The sequence below is a fragment of the Mustela putorius genome, unplaced genomic scaffold (genome assembly GCF_011764305.1).
Source record: "Mustela putorius furo isolate JIRA1106 unplaced genomic scaffold, ASM1176430v1.1 tig00003875_pilon_pilon_pilon, whole genome shotgun sequence".
Taxonomy (NCBI): Eukaryota; Metazoa; Chordata; class Mammalia; order Carnivora; family Mustelidae; genus Mustela; species Mustela putorius.
This window is the reverse complement of record NW_025422026.1, coordinates 2,059,456-2,079,747: the sequence shown is the minus strand read 5'-3', so window position 1 is coordinate 2,079,747 and position 20,292 is coordinate 2,059,456. Positions and strand designations below refer to the sequence as shown.

Genomic DNA, 20,292 nt, shown 5'->3' with positions numbered 1-20,292 from the left:
CAAAGGGAAGATTCCTTTGCTTTGCTGTCACGGTCCTTCCCAGAAGCTTGAACATCCTCACGCAACGTGAGGGACCCGCCAACCCTGGGCTTCAAGCAAGTCTAGTCCCACGGAGGCACCTGCGCTCGGATGTCGGGAGTAATGGGTCAGTGTCCTCACCTGGGGGTCAGCCCTTGGGAGGGGCCCAGAGGCCATCCAGGCCTTCTTGTTTCACTGGTGGGGAGACTGAGGCTCAGAAGGGTCCGGCTGTCCCAGGTGACACAGCTCCTTAGTGTCACCATCCACCTCCCGTCCCCTGCCCCGGAGGACTTCCACCACGTGCAACCGCGTTCACACTGGCTCTCCAGCCGGGCAGAGATGTCACTCACAAACAGGGTGCCCCAAATGCACACTTTCCTGGGCAGCAGGTCGCGGGACCAGAGTACTGAGAGCCGGACAGAGCCCATGGGGTCCAGCTGCCTCATTTCCCAGACGGGATCTCTGAGGGCCACAGACAGGCACTTGCCCACCACAGAAAACCAGTCAGCATCAGCGCCGAGACCGGTGCCGGCATCACGACCGCCCCGGCCCTGCGGATTCGCTGTGCATCTTGCTTCTCTGGGGCTCCTCGGCCCCGTCTGGATGACCTGGCTGGTCCAGCAGCAACCCCAAAGAGCTGCGGAGTGAGCTCAGCGACTCGAGGCACGCCGACCCTGGCCACAGTGCGGGTCCCTCCCACCGTCATCCCCTTGGCCCTCGCCACTCCTCCCCTGTGCCAGGAAACTTCCAGTTATGACATTTTTCTACTCTAAGACTTTTTTTGGGGGGCGGGGGGGTGTTTGCTGGTTCACATGAATCCTTAAAACTAAACCTTCTTTGTCTGGCATTTCTGAATCCAGTGCCTGAAAGTTGGGGTCAACATGGAACCGAATGCCCCGCACATTTATCAGGAGGACGGAACCCAGCCTTGTCACTCGACAGCTGTGGGTGGGAACCCGCAGCCTTTGGAGGAAGGCACACGGGCTCCAGGAAGGAATTCTGCCTGAACTCCTCATACCCACGTGGACAGGAGGCAGCCCTGCCATGGCCCCAAGGGAGGTCCGTGCACCCAGCAGGCCTGTGCAGTCCGTGCACCCACACAGCCTCTCACCCTGGGGAGCTGAAGTCTAGGGCACGCTCGCCACACCCTCTGCACCGTGCGGTGATGGGGGACTCCCTCCACGCTGGGAGTGCGGGTGCACACAGGACAGCAGTGGGGTCGGGGGGGGCCAGTTCTCGACTGAGCACCGGCTTCCCCTTGTCACCTAGGGCCCCAGGAGACACTGGGAGAACTGCGGTGTCTAGAAGCCATTCAGTGTGAGAAGGTGTGGAGCCTGGACAGTTGCCACCTGGCTCTGTCCTTCCTGCCATGACCACGAGGGACTCAGAGCTGGCTGGAATGTTGGTCTTCTGTGGAAGGACGCAGAAACCCAACAAGGGTCCGTAGCTGAGAAGCAGCAATTCCCACCCACGGCAACCCCTTCACTCTGGAATCGCGGTGAGAGGAAAGGAAGCGTGACACCGGCTCCCTCCCCTGGTCTGGGGAGCCAGAAGGACCCTTTCTTCCCACTCATGTATCAAGGATTTAAAGGTCTATTAAAATAGCGACAGACTTGGAGTCAAAATCATGCTAAGGGGAAGAGCCTTGACCCAACGCAGACAGCCCAGGTCTACAGTCGGAAAGCAACCAGAGGCGGAACACATCTGTCAGGCCCCTAGGAAGGGCACTTCGCCGGGGCCAATGCGACCCTGAAAACACACCGACTGGCGAACTGGGAGTGTGCCCCTGAGCCAAGAGAAAGGGACCCCTTCCTCAAAGCCCACCCAGTCCCTGTCGGGTGCCCCATGCAGTGCCCCGGGTGGACGGGAGCGTCGCTGTCTCCCCGCTGTTCCAGCGCTTCCGTTCCCGGACGGGGACAACAACTCTCCGCGAAGGTCCCGCCCAGCCTCCCCATGCTCTCTCAAAGGCTGGAGTGGCCCCACCATCGTACAAATAAGCAAGCTCGGGCCGAGAGAAGACGGTGGGCAGCCCAGGGTCACACAGCAAGCCAGCTGTCGAGTCTCGAACCCAGGACCTCTGACTGCAAAGCTATTGTTCTCGAGACCACATCATGGCCTGGGCATCGAACGTGCTAGAAGCCATCCAGGACATGTATGCGACCAGCAGATTTATTTCAGCTGTTAAAAGATGCAGAGTAAAGCAGCAGGAGCTGACCCCGAATTGCAGGAAAGTGATGTCACCGCTCCGGCCAGCCCACGCCCAGGGGTCATTATTTTAAAAGCGATGAGACGACCCATTAAAGCTGGCACTGGAGCCGTTCCCCGTCAACATCCGGGTGTGTGGGCAGGGCCCAGGGCAGGTCCTCTGGGGGCTGCATTGCTGGCACTGTGGGTGAGGGCTGGGGCCTTGGCTGCTGGGACCTGCCCGCCCACGCCTGGCTGAGGGCAAGAGCATCGAGAAGCAGGAGTGGGGCTACAGGGCTTCCTCTGGGCTCTGGAACCTTCCCGACAGCAGCTGAAGGCTTGAGCCGGCCTTCAGGGCACACAGGCAACATTCTAGGCGGCATGGCCCCTTCCCACCTGACACCCTGCCCTCCTGGGGGCTCCCAGTCCTGGCAGCCGGCCTGTCCTGTGTCCGCGCTCAGGGGACGGATGGCCAGTCAGCCCAAGGGAATCAGCCGATGACCAGATGCCAGCTCAGATGAGACAAGCCTCAGGATGTGTCTGCAGAATTAGCATTCCCATAAACACACAGGGCGGTGTGTCCCCATGCAAACACGTTCAAAGGGGAACAGTACTGACTAAGCCATCCTGTCAAAGGCAGGTGTGGTAGATGGGTCACTGATACGGCCCCATGGCCCTCATCTCGCCCTCCTCTCCCCAAGTCCGTTTGCTGTGTGGCTTTGCAGCTTCTTCTCTCGAAAGGTAGAACAGAAACCTCCTCCCCTTGCGAGTGCACCAGCCTTGCTTTGGCCAGAGGATGCGGCAGAAGTGACGGCGGGCCATTGAGCTTCGAGATCTGGGCGTGCGTTCCCTCCCTCTCTCACTGAGCTGCGTCAGTCACCCGGAGAACACACCGGTTAGGCGACTGGATGCTGAGAGTCACTGGGAGTCACTCTCAGCCTCAGTAGAAAGTCAGCCAGTGCCAACCATGCGGGCGGGGACACCTGTACAGTGACCTCCAGCCATTCTGCCACCGAAGGTGGACTCAGGAGCACAACAGCGTCAGCCAAACCCCTGCTGACCCGCGGAGCTGGCCGGCCCACCCGCCAACAAGAGTTCAAGGTTTCTACGGAAAGCCACTGGCTCGGGGGTGCTTCGTTACCCAGCACCAGCTTCCTGACCCGCTGGAGGAGGAAGGCCAGAGGACTCTTCACGGAGAGGAGGGAGGGAGGTGATGCCTGCACGCGGTCGGGAAGGGTGAATTTGGGGCATTTGCTGGATATTTGGGCAGAGAAGAGAGGATGTGCAACAGGGAGACGGTGAGGAGCCGTGTGGGGCGAGCGGGACACCAACCAGGGGACACGACGGAGAGACGCAGGTGGACAAGAAGCAGGAGAGACAGGTGCGGCTCCGCCCCGGCCGGCCCCATGCGCCAGGCTGAGCGGCTTCCCCCGCGCCCCCCAAACCTCTCGGCTAACCGCTTTACCTTGTAACAGATTCTTGGAGCGTTAAAAGAAGGGGGAGGCGCAATGCTTTTTGTTCCACGCCAAAGGCGGAAATACTTCACATACGACCAGAAGCCGCAGAAATGTCGACTTCCTCGCAAATCTTTTCGGAATGCGAATTTCCTCCGAGGCTCTGATGCACGGGAAGGTTTTTTGAAGCAGTGGTTTGTGAAGACGGCTCAAGCACAGGACGCGAACACGTACTTGATGAACACGAGGGCTTGGAATGAGGAAGAACTCCCAGAGTAAGCAGATACTGAAGTCAAGCTTTTCCCAGGATTTTAGTAACGAGAAACAGGAGCGGTTTAAAAGGAGCCGGCAAGGGGCACCCGGCCGGCTGAGGCCGGGGAACATGCGACTCAGACCTCTGTCGGGCTTGTGCGTTCCAGCCCCACACTGGGTGCGGAGTCTACTTTAAAAAAAGGAGGAGGAAGAGGAGGAGGAGAAAAAGCTATTTATAATTTTTTTTGAGATTTTAAAAAATAAAAGGCAAGGCTACGAGCAACGTGACACTCTCTCCTGTGGGAAGAAGTGGACAAGCCATGACTGTTCAACCCTGACTCAGTCGCCCATTCGTTCCACAGAGACAGCACACAGGGACGGGGCCAGATCCTGCAACAGGACCCTGGGATCTATGAGTGAAGGAAACGGGAGCCCTGCTCCTCCAGCAGCCCCAGCCGGCAGCCCCGGCAGAGCGGAAGGGCCATTCGGCCTCCCCGCACCACACGGCTCACGGGGTCTGCAGCGACAGAGGCTTCTGGGAACACAGAGGGTGGGGTATGAGTTCAGCTACGCCTTCAGCACGGGCTCTGAACGATCTCCTTACACTCTTCCTGAACAAGACTTCGCATAAACGCCCATTTGTTGGGAGAGCCCGCACCTGACACTGGGAATTGTAACCCCCCTGGACCGGGCCTCCCTAGTCTGGACCACGAGTGGGAGCCCCCGAGGGCGGTCTCCGTCAGGCCTGGACTCGCGTGCGTCTTCAGGGAAGAACAAGCAAGCCCCTCCCCACCCAGGGCTGCATCCACAGCTCGCACGGCGGCTGGTGGCCCAGCGTGCCGCCGGGCTGATCTGGTTTGGCCAAGGTCTCTGGCTCTGCGGGGCCTTGGAGACACAGCCAGGCCCAGTCCACAAAGAAGGGTCTTTGAAGTCCGCCCAGATGGCCAGATAAGCGTCTGGCTGAATTCCTGCCATGCCAGCTTTATCACATTTCCATCATCTTCCACACTGGTAACCGGACCCACTGAGCTTTACCGGCAGCACAAACCAATGGCTAGAGGAAAGCTTATTCAATATACAATGTCTGGACATCAGGGTGGTCAGCGGTGGGGACAATCGAGAGAGCCTCTATGTGCATCAGGCACCGAATTAAAGGCCAGGCAAGTGGAGGGGCTTCAAGACCATCCACAGGAGCTGCAGAGAACCCTCCAACTGCCTTTTGAAAGAAGGAACCAAGAGGCAAATGGGCTACACAAGTCGGACTATATGGCAATATTTCATGCATTTGACTAAATGACCAAAAAGACAGGGAACAAGACCTGCACAGATTTGTAAAGCGCTCAGGGACATTGATAAAAAGAAGGGCTCCCTGCTGCATGGGCATGATATGAACAGACAGTTCCCAAAAGAGACAAATGACTTAGGAGGCAGACAAAGGGACGGTCTTGGACATCACCAACAAGCAGAGAAACACAAGCATTTCACCTATAAAAATGATCTTTGAAGTTTTCATAATGATTTACTGCTGGTAAAAGTGCAGGTGGTCATATTAATTGGGATCAATCTCTAGAAGATAAAGGACTACAGAAGTGTCCATATACCGCAACCCACGGAAGTCCAGCTTCTGGAATGTTTCTGCTGGAAATTGCTCAAATGTTGGGGAAAACATCTACATGAAAGTGATAATTTTTTATTTAAGAGTAAAAATTTTAGAAATGAGCTGGATATCCTCTTATAGGAATTAAAATGACGGTGGTCGGAACAGAGGTGAAAACTCGACTTGCTTCTGTGAGAGATAAAACTCTATCATTGGTACATAATCACACATACAATGGTAAAAAACAAATTTAAAAACTGGAAAGATTTTCACCAAGATTCTTACAGTGACTGTCTAAAGGGGTGGGACTGTGGTATTTTTTTTTCTCTTTTTTACTTTTCAAGGGGTAAAGAAATATAGTTACACAGGTGTATTACTTACAAAACATGCATATCACACACCCAGGACATCATGGGTGTCCCCATGGTACTGGCAGCACTGAGCAGTGAGAGCTGCTTCATGCAGGGAATGTATAGCCATCTCGGGCTGCATTCTAACAGACCTCATACCCTGTCAATAATCATCGGGTCCGCAATCACCCGCACAGCTCGGCTCCTGACAACGACAGGCTGCTGTCCTCAGCAACTTCAAGTAGCCCCAGCCAATCTCACTACCCTTGGGCCACAGGGAGCCACTGGGTTCTCATCAGGCCTTGTCTTTACTAGACTTGTTCGGGCACCTCTTCTTCAAAATCTCTATCTCACCATGCGTGGCTTTGTCTGTCCACTCTGGCCAGGCTGAGCTGCTGGGAGATCCTCTAATGGCCCGGATTAAGTGATCTCCCTTTGCCCAAAGGGCCCTTCTCTCTGCTAACACACAATTTCTCGGGATGATTTGCAGGGTTCAAATCAAGCAGGAAGTTCCCCGGGAAATACCGGAGTTCTCACTTTTCTCCCCCGTCCACACAGCTTACAGACACCGAATGCCACCGTATTCTTCCCATTTGCTGACATGGCTGTCCCGACCTCAGGTTGTCGGGTAGGAGAATGAATGATGGGGTTGTGTGTGTTTTGTGTCCGGTGTGGGCTGGCTGCTCGGGGGGTGTTTGCTAAATGAAATGGCAACAGCTCCTGCCTTTAGCAATTCACCTGCTGCTGACTCAAAGCTTCAAGCCCCTGCATCTTTTCAGTAAATGGCTCAGACTGATGAATGCATCGTGGCTCATTGCACACATATGTGGGACACAGAGCATGTACCAAAGTCTCGTGATAACATTTCGCCCAGAATACCTTGGCTCATTCGTTTCCTGGCAGACTCCTTCCACGTACTTCTGGGGTTTCAGGGTCTCCAATAGAGACATCCAGGAGGAAAGGGGACCCAGCGAGGGCATGCATTAGTGGCCCCGAATTTGGCTGCCATCCCATCCACTAATCGCACGCTCTACCATTCCCGGTGCCATTGGCAAAAAGAGGTGAGCCCAAATCTCCACTGAAAATCCTTGCTAATCTCTTTATGGAACTATTTCTGGCATAAACCATGTGGAAGTGCAACAGCAAATTGCAAAATGGGACAGAAGCGACTTTGTACCTTATCCTCAGGGAGAGATAACCACTTACGACGCCACAGCATTTAAAAGTAAATTGCTTTTTAAAAAAGCAAGGGGCGTAGAAAGGACACGTTTGCAAACTCGTCCTTATTTCGTGCAAGACGGGAAGAGGGATCCGCTTCTGACTGAGGTCTCCGCGGGACGATGAGCTACAGCGCTCTCCCCAGGCCCTCGGCGGGGAAACGGGAGATAAGTCACGGCGCAGGAGAGCGAAGGTGAAATGCCTAAGGGTCTCTGACTCCAGGGGACAGCACCTGCCCCGAACCAGCTCACACGCAGTAACATGGTGGCCAGAACACAACGGGACAAAGGTAACCAAGATCTGACACGAGCATTCTGCCCCAAATCAGAGATGCTGCTGCTAGACGTGGAACTGCAAGGAATACCACGTAAGGTTCTGGCGGGACGCGCCCAGCTATACTTAGTGTCCTTCTCACCCCAGCCCATGGCTCCGGAATTGGCCTGAGGCCTCTGACGGTGCCCACAACCCGGACATCCGGAAGCAGGGGGCGTGGCTGACAGAGGTGCTTGGGCAGCACTGATGACTCTGCTCCCCTCTTGTGCGCTGGCTTATAAAGGCCCTGAGGAGGGCTACAGGGATAAGAGCGCATCGGTGTTGTTGAACCCAGCTTGTCCCAAACACAGCTGACCTCAGAAGGCCGATGAGCAGCCCAAGGAAGTGTTGCTTCTGAGAAACCATTTGAGAAAATATTCTTCTAAGCTTAGTTTTTAAAACTGTAATCGGTAAATTGATAAATTGTTCTCATCTCGTGGGACGTCCTGTCTGTGGGAGTGCAGAACAGCTGCCTTTTGTGGGGGGTCAGAGAAAACCCCCATGGCTAAAGCCTCGTCAGGGGTGCTGGCAACAGAGGGAGACGTCCAGGAGAAAGGCAGATAAGCAGCTTTTCAGATATCGGCCCGCACAACCTGAGCCAATGATAGGCCTCCCGGTGGCCCCAAAGTTTGGAGAATAGGAGTGGAACACCATCCTCCACAAGGGCACACTGGTCTTCCAGGCTGCACGGCCAGGATGGGCCAGGAGCTCATGCCCTGCAGACATTCTGGTCATAGGGCCCTGTCCCCAACCCACATGACCCTCTGCACTGTGACACCCATGATTCCTTCCAGTGGGATGCCCTGAGCCAAGGCACAGAGACTCTGGGAAATCTGCTTCTGACATCTTTACACTTCGCGTTTTCACTGGAAGTGAGAACAGATTTTTAACCCGTGTCCCTATTCTGCTTCCCATCAGCAGCCCTGCAGCACAGCCCTGGGGGTTCGGGCTGGGGAGGGAGTCAGCTCCTTCGGAAGCCCCATGGGGCCCGCGCTGTGTGACCCTGACAGGCCACGCCATCCCTCCGTGTCCGCATCCATACAAGGCAGACGGAATAACGGCCGTTCTCACTGTGGGCCTGCAGTACGGGGCGTGGGAGTGGGTATTCGGAGACCACATCTCCGGGCAGAGGGAAGGGGACGTGCGTGGGAACCTCTTCTTCCAAACAGTATTTGCTCAGGAACGAGTGCCAGGCACCAGCTCAGTCCTGGAGATGCAGCGTGGGCAAGTGGACCCGTTCCCACTCCCAGGACACGTGGAGGTGGCATACTCCACGGCGCGGCCTCCCACTCCGCGAGCCTCCGGGCCCTTCCGAGGGCAGCGGTGGCGAGAGGCTGACAACGGTCTGAAGTTCGCAGACTCGCCCAGAAGTCCCGGTTTCCCCTTCTCCCTTGGAATGTCTGCTGACTCGACTGAGTGTGGGAACAAATGCAAGACACGCGGTTTGTACCCCTAGTAGGAACCGGGTCGCGGCTCTAAGGAGTCTGCCGTAGGTTACATGATCAGGGGCCGTGTGCTCCTCTCCAGAAAATGAACAATCACCCCATTTTAGGGGACAGGTAAACAACCACGGCACAGAGGGGTGGAGGAACTTGGCCAAAGTCACACAGCAAAACAGTGGGGGAGGCAGACTTGCGGCCAGGTCTGCGGGGTTCCAGAGCCCATGTCTGTTTCCGGTTCTTTCTGCCAGCTCTCCTAGTCTATACACCCAAGAAAATACAAACTAGGAAGCCTTTAAAAATGATGAGGAAGGACTGTGGGAAACTGCTTACTTTGGAGTCAGCAAAATCTACGGGAATTTTTCCTCAAACGCCTCCTGTGCGTCCCTCTGTGCTCTTCTGGGTAGAGCCATCTCGGCGGTTGTGGTGATCAGAACCGAGACCCACACTGCGGTTCAGGGGCAGAGCCCCAGGCCTCAGTGGCCCCTCTCCCCTCTGGCCCCTCGACGGGCACCCCTGCGTTTGCTCTAGGGCCAAGTCCAGCTCCGGGCACACAGGTGACCCTCAGGGGCCATTCATGGGTGGATTTTGTTCCCTGAAATTCCCGGAACGTCTGATTACAAACGCAGTGCGGAGAAGGGAGGGGATGAGGAAGGTCCCACACCAGACAGCATTCAGACAATCGGGTTCAACCAGTAACGCTTCTCTAGAACTTGACCCAGACCAGCGTCCTCCGCAGGGACTGCTGTCTCCAGGCCAAAGGTGAGCCTCTCACGAAAATCTTGTCCCCGTACCCCTCAACCCTTGCACCATCTTTGCCGCAGCTCAGGCTGGCAAGCTGCCTCCCCCCACCTCCCCAGGATCCTGGTTCCTGGATTCTCTGAACTTAGTTCAGACAACTCCTTCCTTCATAGCCCTTCTTGGTCTGGTCAGCAGACTGCACTCTCCTTCCAGAACCAACCACCACCTCCTCTGTCCAGGAGTCTTGCCTGCTGGTCTACTTCCCCAGGTCACACCTTGCTTCCAGCATGGACTGTGGGCTGCTGAGTATCTGTCTGTCTGTCTGTCTGTCTCCCCCCTCAACTGTGAGCTTCTCCAGCACAGGGAGGGGCCGTGGACCCGTCCCCGAATCCCCACCGTCCGATCAGCAGCGAGCACTTCGGGATGGAAACTGCCCTCCAACTGCTCTACTGTGAATTGTACTATTCCCACAAACCTGCTTTCTCCAGCTTGAACACTGAAGCAACACTGGGCATCATTAGAGCACAGGCATCTGGACCCACACAGAGCCGGGTCTCAGTTCCAGCCCCATCACCTGCTAATGTCCTCAAGGATGGCACCATCGGTCAAGGCCCCTGGGTGACCTCGTATGGACGCCACAGAGACTTCTCCATCCAACACCTTGCTCAGAGCTCTCAGGAGGATTCAGTGATCACACAAGACCTGAACTTGGGAAGCTTTCGATAAGCACTGGGAATCCATAACAATAATGAGAAAAAGGAGAGGATTGGCACAGGACAGACCTGGAGAAGGTGACTGGTGGGACTCTGGGTTCCTTCAGAGCCCAGAGCAGAAAACACAAGGACTCCCAGCAAACCAGTTCCTTTGAGAAATGTATGCACTTGGGGGCCGGGGCTCAGATGCGGGACTCACGAGCTCCTGGAGTTAAGAAAGGCTTTGTGCCTGCCTACATGCTGGACTCTGGGAGTACGCAGAATGAGAAAGTCTGTGCGTGTGAGCCCAGGGGGTCGTCCCCAATGAAGAGACATCTCTCTCTTGTACAGAGATGAGGCCTTTTGTATGTCAGGGAGGGAGATCCCAGCCTCCTGCGCCCCGGGGCTGTGTGCAAACCCGATACTCACTGTTCTGGGACTCTGCCCCGCTCTGTTCCCTTGACCTGTGACAGCAGGCGTCCCCGAATGGCCCGGCAGAGCACAGACTCACGTGTGTGCTTAGCAAGCAAGAATCAATCAAAGCATCATCTTTTTTTTTTCCCCCATGTTAAAAATAGCTTCTTATTTAAAGGAACTATATGTGGGGATGTTCAAAGTAAAAATGAAATTCACTACATGGTCATTGTCAGAAAATCCCGGGAGATGTTTGCATGTTAGCGTGTGTGACAACATTACCCAATGATCTCAAAATTTAAAACAGATCCGAGCTCTCGCCCAGCCACCGGGCTCGTGTACACACACACACCCCACAATGATGCGGTCGGAGGAAACCCCGAGTCTCTTCAAAGCGAGGAACCAGACACACACCACGGAGACTGCTGTGCCTTCTTATTTAAAAAAAAAAAAATTATGTAAAATGTAAATGAGAAGAGATTCCTGCAAAGCCAAAATCCGACAGCTGCTTTCTCTTTGGCTACCAGAAATTGAATTGAGAAATTTGATGAACTCAGTTGCTTCTGAAGAAGTCACAGACACAGTGACACATCAGCCCGCAGAATCTGGAAAACATTCCAGTATGGGGCCTCACAACTCCTTCCCTCTCTAAAAGCAAAAGGAAGCAAGGGAAGAGGAGAGACGGGCTTCAAGTGCCCCTGGACGTCTGGGGAGCAGCTCATCGCCGCCCGAGTGAGCCCACACACTGTTCCCCAGGGGTGAGGCTGCGGCCGGGCTGCAGAATTTACAGGAGCACCAGGACTCCGTCATTAGTATCAAGACTATGTGATGCCCCATTTCCAAAATCGAAACTCCTGCAGAGAATCCATAGTGAACAAATAGCACCATTTTAAATACTTTTTCCTTTTGCTTCCAGGGCCTGTATTTACTTGTGTGTCCTAAAAGGCCGTGGAGCTGCACAGCCGGGAGCCCCAGCTGGGGGAGGTGTGGGGCGGCTGCGGGAGAGCAAACAGGAGGAACGCACGCTCACGGCTCGGCTGTGTCGGTGAAAAACAAGCTTTTGCTGAGTAATGCGGAAATGGATCTGAAACATATGGATTAAGTTCGTCCGAAAATAAACACAATTTTTAAAGGAAAGGAAAAGTACTTAGCCACCATGTTTGAGGTTTTCCTGCACCCAAAGCTTTGGAAAATTAGCATACGAGTGAATTACTCAGCACTTGTAACACAGTCAGCTTTGAAATCCGCGGCTCCTAAAACCACCAGTTTGCTTCAAAACATTTTTTTTCATGTTTTGCCCAAATCTGTTCCTTTACTCACTCCTCTTGAGGCTCAGTCCTGTTATTCTTTACAGGAAGAAGAAAGCTTTGCACACCAGCCCGCAGCCCAGGAGGCTCTGGGGCCCCGGGATTGGGAGATTCTAGGGGACCGAGCTGGGACTCAGTGCTGGGACTCGGTGCCGCCCCCTCCCCTGGCTCACAACAAGGACCAGAGCCCTGGAAAGAAGGCAGGTGAGCGGAGCATTGGACTAGGAGCTGGATGCACACCAAGGTGCTATCCTGCTCCACTCCGTACCCTCGGCAGGAGGGCTCTCATGGCTCACCAGCAGACACCACTGCCACCCTGGGAGCAGGGAGAGCCAGGCGTGGCCTCCACATTCAGGGGACAGCTCAGGATCACCACCAGCCACCCCCAGATAGTTCCATGGGATCTAGGGAACCAGGATCTTTGGTCACCTGTGCCCAAAATTCAGGGCAACACAGGAGCCAGCCTACGTCCAGCCTTAGCAAGCCGGGACAGGCTGAATCCCTGTGGTTTGGGAGTCAAGTCCAAGTTCAGGGTGTTCCAGAGTCTAGGGTGACATGGTCTGAAGCAAAGACTGCTTTGGACGTGCGACCAGCTGCCCCCAGATGGTGAGGCTGCTGGTCACCCACCAGCACGGCAGCTCTCCCTCACACTGCCTGGATTGTCGGATACCCCCGACTCCTGGAGGGAAATGCCACCCGCCACGCTCCCCTGCTGAGGCTCCTCACAGAGATGGGGTTCCTCCAAGTTCTCCAGACTGACCGTGGGTCACTTTGATCACCTTAAATCAGTCATGTGGTCTTCGTTCTAGAGCTGGGTCCGCACCCAGAAGGGTTTCTTCAGATCCCTTTCTAAGGACAAGGACCGCCCGTTGGTGAGGACAGGGCTCTCTCTGGGTGTGGTCACTTTCAGAGCATGGATTGCCTCCCGCAGAGGAGCTCTGGGAGCGGCAAGCAGGAGCCTCAGCCTGAACTGGAACCTTCCAGCTCACCTGGGACCAGTGCGCTTTTCCCTTTTTATACTTCTGACTTAGTGTCCCTGCTCGAACCCCACCTTCAGAAACTTCCCAAATTCAAATGTGTCTACTTTACATCAGTGAGAAAAGAGGGAAGATCCTGGTTACAATGTGTCGAGTCTTAGACCCTGGAAAGGAGCTATGTTTCCTTCTTGCCTGCTTTTCTAGGATCTGAGGACTCCTCGGAGAATAGATGAATAGACAAGGTTGGAAATAAAAAGCCCCCCCCCTTTTATTTTTGCAAGAAGCTCATGCCTCTCCCTGCTTGCTAGCTACAGCTTGAGTCTCCTGAGCCAGCATCTGTCACAGATCCTCGCCTCTGGTAACCCACACGCCCCACATCTGTTAGAGAGTCACACACGGGGTAATTCTGGCTTCATTTCACTGAAAAGTGTTGACACAAAACCCAGCAAGACATCCAAAAGATGAAGAAGACACAGCAAGACAAACCACTCTAATACGAAGCTGACACTATGGGTATGACCGCCAAAAGCAAAATGAAAAGGATCTGAAGACAGAGGTTTTCAAACTGGGCTCCTTGGAACCCACAGAGCTCTGTGGAACCCCTCGGGGACCTCAAGATTAAAAACCTACTCTCAGCCACGGGCATTTTTTATCTGGATTGTAAATGAGATTTATTAAGATTTTGTTGGGGAAAAAAAATTATGATTAATTTAAAATCAGGAGGCTACGAGACTAAAGGCACCAGCTGCTTAGAAAGACTCTGTCTTCTGCCAGGTATCGCCCGAGGTCTGGGCGGGGAAGGGAACAGAAGCACATGGGCCGTAAGGAGCTTCGCACGTGTGGAAGGACACAGGAGGTAAGAGGTGTAAGCCTGCCTGTGCTTCTGGATCTTTCCCTGTGGCCCTTTCTCCGTGGGCATCCCGGTCTGACCTCCACGCCCCGAATCCCACCTTTGCCTCCTGGGAAAATGCCTATCAACTCCTGCTAATCCTTCCAGAAGCACCATATGCCCCCTTCCCAGCAAAGCTTCCCAGGACGTTTTTGGCTCCAGCTGTTCCCCACCAGTCGCCACCCACCACTCCTCGCGACCCACACACCACAGCCCCCATCACACTGTGTGGTAGCTTCCCAACGGGGTGGCTTGTTCCCCCAGCTAGACCGTTAGCTCTGGAGGGTGCAGACAGTGTCTTTAATCCTGCCCCCCGCCCCTTCCCGGGGGCTAACATGGCCCCTGCACGTGCAAGGTGATGGAGACATTGTACTCCGTTTTTTTCTGCCTCCAGACGCAGTGGACGGACAGAACACAACTGCACAGCTCCGTCTTGGGCTGACCGTCCGGCATCTGCGATGCTCATGCCCGCGGGAATGCTATAGGGAGGGGGGCTGAGGAAGATAACGGAGGTTTGCGTTTCATTTTTAGGTTCAAAAAAAAAAAAAGCTGTGATCCTCTGAGTCAAGTCAAGTTGTCTAAATGTAAACAAGCATTCTCTGTGTCTGGAACCCGAGTGAGATGAGACTCCCCAAGTGATCTCTTAATACCCACAAAATCACATTCAGATGCCTCTGCCAGGCAGAGATAAATTGCCATTTGCACAATGGTCTTGCACTTAAAAGTAACTCGGTTCAGACAGCTGGAAAATTTATTAGGACAGGGAAAAGGGGGACTCAAAGGGGTTCACGATATTTAGTCTACTGATAAGACAGTTTGCGAGCAACAATAATTACCTCCAAGAATTTGAAGGGTCATCATAAGGTCATTAGGAGGACACAGGCCAGCTGGACCGCATGCACTCAGACAGACACCAGAAATGGACTTAAAACCCACCAGAAAGAGCAGAGCTAGGTTATAGTCACCAGCACCTCCCAAGGCCTCAGTGGACCTGCAGCATCTCCTGGTTGCTGGTTGGAGATACAGACCCTCGGGCCCACCCCGCCCCACCACCCGGCCAATCAGAGCTTGCGTCTTAACACGATTCCCCCCCCATACATTTGCATATTCAAATCTACTCAAGGGGGCACTGGCCACTGCCTCTTGTTCAGTCCTGGGCTCAGGCCTCAGAGCCCTCAGCAGGAGTTCCTGTCCCTAGACAGGCCCAAACAGTGCAGCAGGCTCCCCGGGCATCCCCACTGCGACGTCCACGATCAGGAGAGGCAGTAAGTAGTCTGGCCGGGATCCTTTACACCACAGAGGGACCCGCTTCTCGACTCGCCTTCCCCATAACACAAAATGCCTAACGGCTAAGCTCTTGGACACGGACAGCTGAGAGAAGCACACAGGCTTTCAAAGGCAGTTGTCTGGTCAAAGCACTTTAAACCCAAGTTATAGCTAAATCCGTCACGTGTCTGTCCTTGCAGGAGATTCAAAGATAACACCTCAGCAGTTTCCCGATGCAGGAGCCAGACTGTCGGGGCTGGAGAGAGAGAAACCTCCTCCCACAGAGTCCCAGGGGGCAGGGGTGGCCGCTGTGCTCCCCAGGGTTCAGCCACTCTCAGGGGCTGGGAAGGGGAGGCTGGACCTGTGTGCTTGGAGCCACACTGAGCCTGGAGAGGGGCCCTTGAAAGCATCAGGGGAAGGGGAGAGGGGCAGCTCCTCTCTCTCTGGGTGGGGAAGTGTGTTTCCTGGCACGGAGGGAACTGAGCAGAAAGCAAATGTATATTTGATGACATTTCTCAGCAGGCAGCCTCCCTTCTGAAGAGCCAAGTTTGAACAAAGCCTGGCACGAGAGGAGACAGAGGCCAGGGAAAGAGGCAGAGAAAACAACCAGAGAGGGGAGGACAGAGGTACAGGTCGTGATCTGAGTCACTGCCGTAGCCACGCGAGGCCTGCCCAGTTCCACCACGTTTCCACGTGCCAGGCTCTCGGGAAAGGAGGCTCGGGGCCCAAGGGAGACTGGTCGAGAAGACACTCAGCACTGAGACGCGTCCTTCTGTACCCACAGCCACTCCTAACTCCTCCTAACCTGACCAGATATAAGAGAGCAAGATACACAATCCTTCCACCGTCCACACAACAGGAAAAACCCAGCACTAGGAGACAACCGATGCATTACACAGACGAGATCGGGTCTCTGGGCATCTGCCGTTGTGTGGAAAGAACGATGTTGCCAGATAAGCCCTCACGGATATGGGGTCTTACGGAAGCAGCCCACACACATGACTCCATTCCTCATAAGAACCCATCCCACACACTTGCATTTCTCTCTGGAGCTAGAACTACAAATGCGTTTCTTCTACAATGCCTGCGGCTCTGCTGAGAGCTATGGGGGGGTCACTCCAGCGGCGGGGTTCCCAGAAGGCTGAGCATAACTGAACGCTCCCCTCTCGTTCTGCTGTCCCTCCCCTGATCGCCACTCGTGCCAGAGACCCAGACGCCGCTGCCCTGGGGCCTGCAGACGGCCCCCTGCTAGCTCCTGTGCCAGGCTCTCCCCTCACTTGCCCTGACCCCAGCAGTGCTCTGGAGGTCAGTTGTGTTCCTACCAGACAGCGGCATGTCCTGGGTGAAGTCCGGGGGAGAGAGCCAGGGCTTCAAGTTCAGCCAGGGTCCAGCCTCCTGCTCCATTCACACCACCACTCACGGGAAGATTCTCAGCGTCTGTACGGCATCCTTGACTTCCACGCCTTTGAGATGGAGGGAGCTAAGATGACTTCTTATCTACTAAGGAGAAAAAAAAAAATAGATGAAAAAATATAAAACCACTAGAATGTGAAACGGGCGGAAACACACGCCCACGTGCACATCCACACTTTTTTGAGGAAAAAAAATTCCAAGTGTGAGATTAGGCGCATTATAATTCCATTATCCAAACAGCATGGTATTAGTGATTTTCACCAGACAGAACCCCAAAATGCAGAGCTGGAGGGAATCTTCCAGTCCAGTTGGGACCAAGGAAGTGGCCAGCGCTCCAGGCAGAGCTGTGTCCTAGTCAGGACGTCACAGCCAAGCTGGGCTTCCCCGTGAATGGCTGTGTGGCTTCCTACATGGCAAGGACCCCACAAGGTGCTGCCCCACACAGCAAACCCTCCATCCAGCTTGCAGCAACCCAGGAAAGGGGACCATGGAGCCATTCCCCATCCATACCCAAGAAAGATCCTTTCCCTCCCCCAGCAAGACTAGGAGGGCTTTCGGAAGAGCCTGCCTTCTTTTGAGAGAAGGCTCAGGGAGAATTAATCCTCAAATCTGGAGGGCGATGATAATATTTTGAAAACAACTTACTTTATCTTTCTTCCAAGTGCGGCAGGTGAGAAACACAGGGGCCCAATTTGTCTCCCCCAGATGCTCTCATGTATCTCTGAACACCGTTTCTGTTAACGCGGTGGTCGGCTTCAGCAGTGTCCGACTTCCATCCACAGGTTCTCCAACAAGGACATGGAGCAGGAGACGGAGTCCCTGTCAAGCAGTTGCTGGTAAGTGGACGGCTGAGCTTCAAAAGAAACGCACAGCTATCTGTTACAAATACCTGTAATGGCTTCCATTTTAAGAGCATTCTGCGTGCTCAGCGAGGAGCTAAGTGCTTTATATTGGGCCACTTTAGTTCTCATTAACAACTCTGCCAGGAGAGCGTGTGCTCCTAAGGTATAAGGAACAGGCACCATGCTCTAGTGACTTCTACACACACGTGCTGTCTCAAAAAAGAAGATGCTTGATTGTTTCCACTCCCAAGGACCTCCAGCAGTCACACCCAGAATCAGACCTTAGACATTTTAAAACAGAGGAAGATACACACTTCTGTATGAGCACAGAGGGCTAAAGGAGATGTGCATAGAGAAACCCCTACAGGTTCTCGCCTCCCTGTTTCCAAGCAACCAACTTGAAAAAGCATCAACTGGGCCCAAGAGGAACCTTTGGGAGCTTCTATAAGAGTGTTCCACACCGTGGAGAAGGCGATTAGAATCAGAAAACAACATAGGTGTTTTTGCAAATGAATCCAAACACATTATCGATAACTTGTTCTATTGGATTCTTCTCCATCCTGTCTCTGTGACTCTGAAACTATTATCTCTTCCCACCACCAAATTTACCAAATAATCTGATAAAAGGTAGCATGGCTCATGCTCTGTACGGAGAAGCAGTCCGAGCAGTCCCTAATTAGGTCTGGCCTGATCTCACTGCCTCGGTCAGATGCTCAGGAGTCACACATTAGAACACTTCTGAAGGGGCTCACGGTGTTACAGCAAAGCCGGGGACCCCCTCCCGCCACACACCACGCCAGAGATCCTGTTCTGAGCTCAGCTGCAAGTCGGCCTAGGACCCAGTCACCAACCACAGCCTCCTTTATTCTCCTGAGAGGTTCATGTGACCTTGGGACAGTCTGCAACGGGCTTTCAAAAACTAGCTGTCCCTCTCCTTCTGTCCTGCGCCCCAACACCTGGAGTCTGGAATGCAGGAGACCCAGGGCCGCAGACCCGGAGTGGAGGAAGTGGCTGGGAGCTGTCCATGGTGGCGCCGCGCCTGGGCACGCAAAGCCGCCGGCTTCCAGCCCCCCGGGCGCTCTCCAGACCGCCGGAATGGAGAGGCTCGCTCCCAGGTTCACCGTCTCCGGGGCTGGGGCTGCAGCCAGGCACTGGCTCATACATCAAAAGATTACTTTCAAAAGAGAGTTCTCACCTGTGGGCAACGTTGGCTGCGCCGACCGAGACTCAGGACCTCAAAGCCGGCCGCTGGAGGCGCGCCTGGGACGGCGGTGGTGGTGTTCGACCCTTGGGGACAGGCGGCGGTCGCTGAGAGCTGAGAGTCTGCGGCTGACGACCTCGGGCTCACTGAGCTCCTTTCTCAAGAGTACACGCGTGCCTCCGGGTCCGTTCCAGGAGGTCTCTGGCTCTCGTTCCCCGAGCAGCGAGCTGGAGACCTGGCCACAGCCCTGGCTGGCACTCCGCACTCCGCCAGGTCTTTAACCTAATTTAACCCTTCTGGGAGCCGAGGTCCCTCGCCAGGCACCACGGAACCCTCTCCCAGCAATGCCGGGTTTGGAGACTCAGTCTAAACATCAACAGAGGTCGTGGTGTCTTTTAACATTTAATTGCACCCCCCCACACACACACACACACCGCGCGCCCCGCGCCGGCACAACGCTGGAAGCCGGGCGCTCCCGAGAGTGCGGGAGCGGGAGGCAGCGGGAGGCGGAGGCGGAACCAGAATGAAGCCGGTGCCGAGGCCCGAGCAGCGGGGCGCGGACCTGTTGCCAGGCGCACGCCCGCTGGCTCACAGTGTGAGCCCGCTCTCCGTCCGCGGGACTCCGCGACTCCACGACCTGACCCTCAGAGCGGTCCCTCGTCCGCAAGCCACAGTCCCGAGCGCGAGACTTCTCAGCCACTGAGAAGTGGGGGCCTCTACGGAAAGCAGCCCCCCCGCCACGCACACACACTCAGATCGGGACGCGCTCCGGGAACACCGGCGCCCCCGGCACCTGCTGCTTGCAAAAAATCGCACGATCTCGGCGAAACCTCCCAGAGGACAGTGACAGGGGCGTGTGCCCATCAACAGACGCCCGGACAGACAGACAGACAGACAGACAGAGGCGGACCGCGGAGCAGAGCGGACAGACCGCCAGAAGCCGAGGACGGGTACCGTTCGCCCGTGGCCGGTGGAGGCGGCGGCCCCGCGCCCTTCCTTCCCCACCGAGGCTCGGGCAGTCGGGCAGCCTGGCGCGCCGGCCGGGCCCTCTTACCTCACGGTCGGGAGCCGAGACGGCGGCACGTCCCGCGGGCGGGGAGCGCGGCGGCCCGGGCGGTCCGGGGGCACAGCGACGGGCTCCGTGAGCTCCGGGGACGCGGGCGGCAGAGCGGCGGCTCGTCTGAAGACCTGGGGTTCCGCGCGCGGCCGCGCTCTACTCCGATGCCCCCGGCCTCTCGAGCCCACCCGGTCCCACTGGCCCGCGCCGCGCTCGGCTCGCGCTTCCCGGCGGCCGCCCGAGCGGCGGCTTTTATAGCGCTTGGCGGCTGTGGGCGCCGCGCGGGCCGGGCTGGCTCCTCCCCGGGGCCCCAGACGCCCGCCCCCGGCCGACCGCCCCTCGCCCGACCGGCCCCGGGCGGGCTCTGGCGGCCGCTGTGGGAGGCGCAGACCCGAGCCCGCCGAGCCGGGGCGCGCGGACAGCCGAGCGCCGCGGCCGGGTGAGGGCGCTGGAGCCCAGGGCGCAGCGAGCTGCCGGCGCGGGTTCTTGGCCGCGGGTTCTTGGCCGCGAGGGGCTGGGGGGCCGTGCGGGCGTATGACCCCGCTCCCGGGGACCGGCGGCCGAGGGAAAAGTCCTGCGTCTGCCGAGGTGACCGCGACAAGGGGCTCAGGGCTGTTAAGTCTCAGGATCCTGGGGGGGGGGTGTTGTTTTTTTTGTTTTTGGGGGTTT

At 55.8% G+C, this 20,292-nt stretch overlaps 1 protein-coding gene across 2 annotated transcripts in view; it reads right to left on the bottom strand.

Moving 5' to 3' along the window:
- The window catches only part of LOC101679606 (cell migration inducing hyaluronidase 1), a 128,822-nt gene extending 108,950 nt beyond the window's left edge, over positions 1-19,872 (bottom strand). The window contains exon 1 of one of the 2 annotated variants that reach the window (XM_045067234.1): positions 19,621-19,872. The gene's annotated coding sequence lies outside the window, so the exon portion shown is untranslated. The remainder of the gene's footprint in view (positions 1-19,620) is intronic. The other variant, XM_045067233.1, reaches the window with a different exon arrangement.
- Positions 19,873-20,292: the final 420 nt, after the last annotated feature.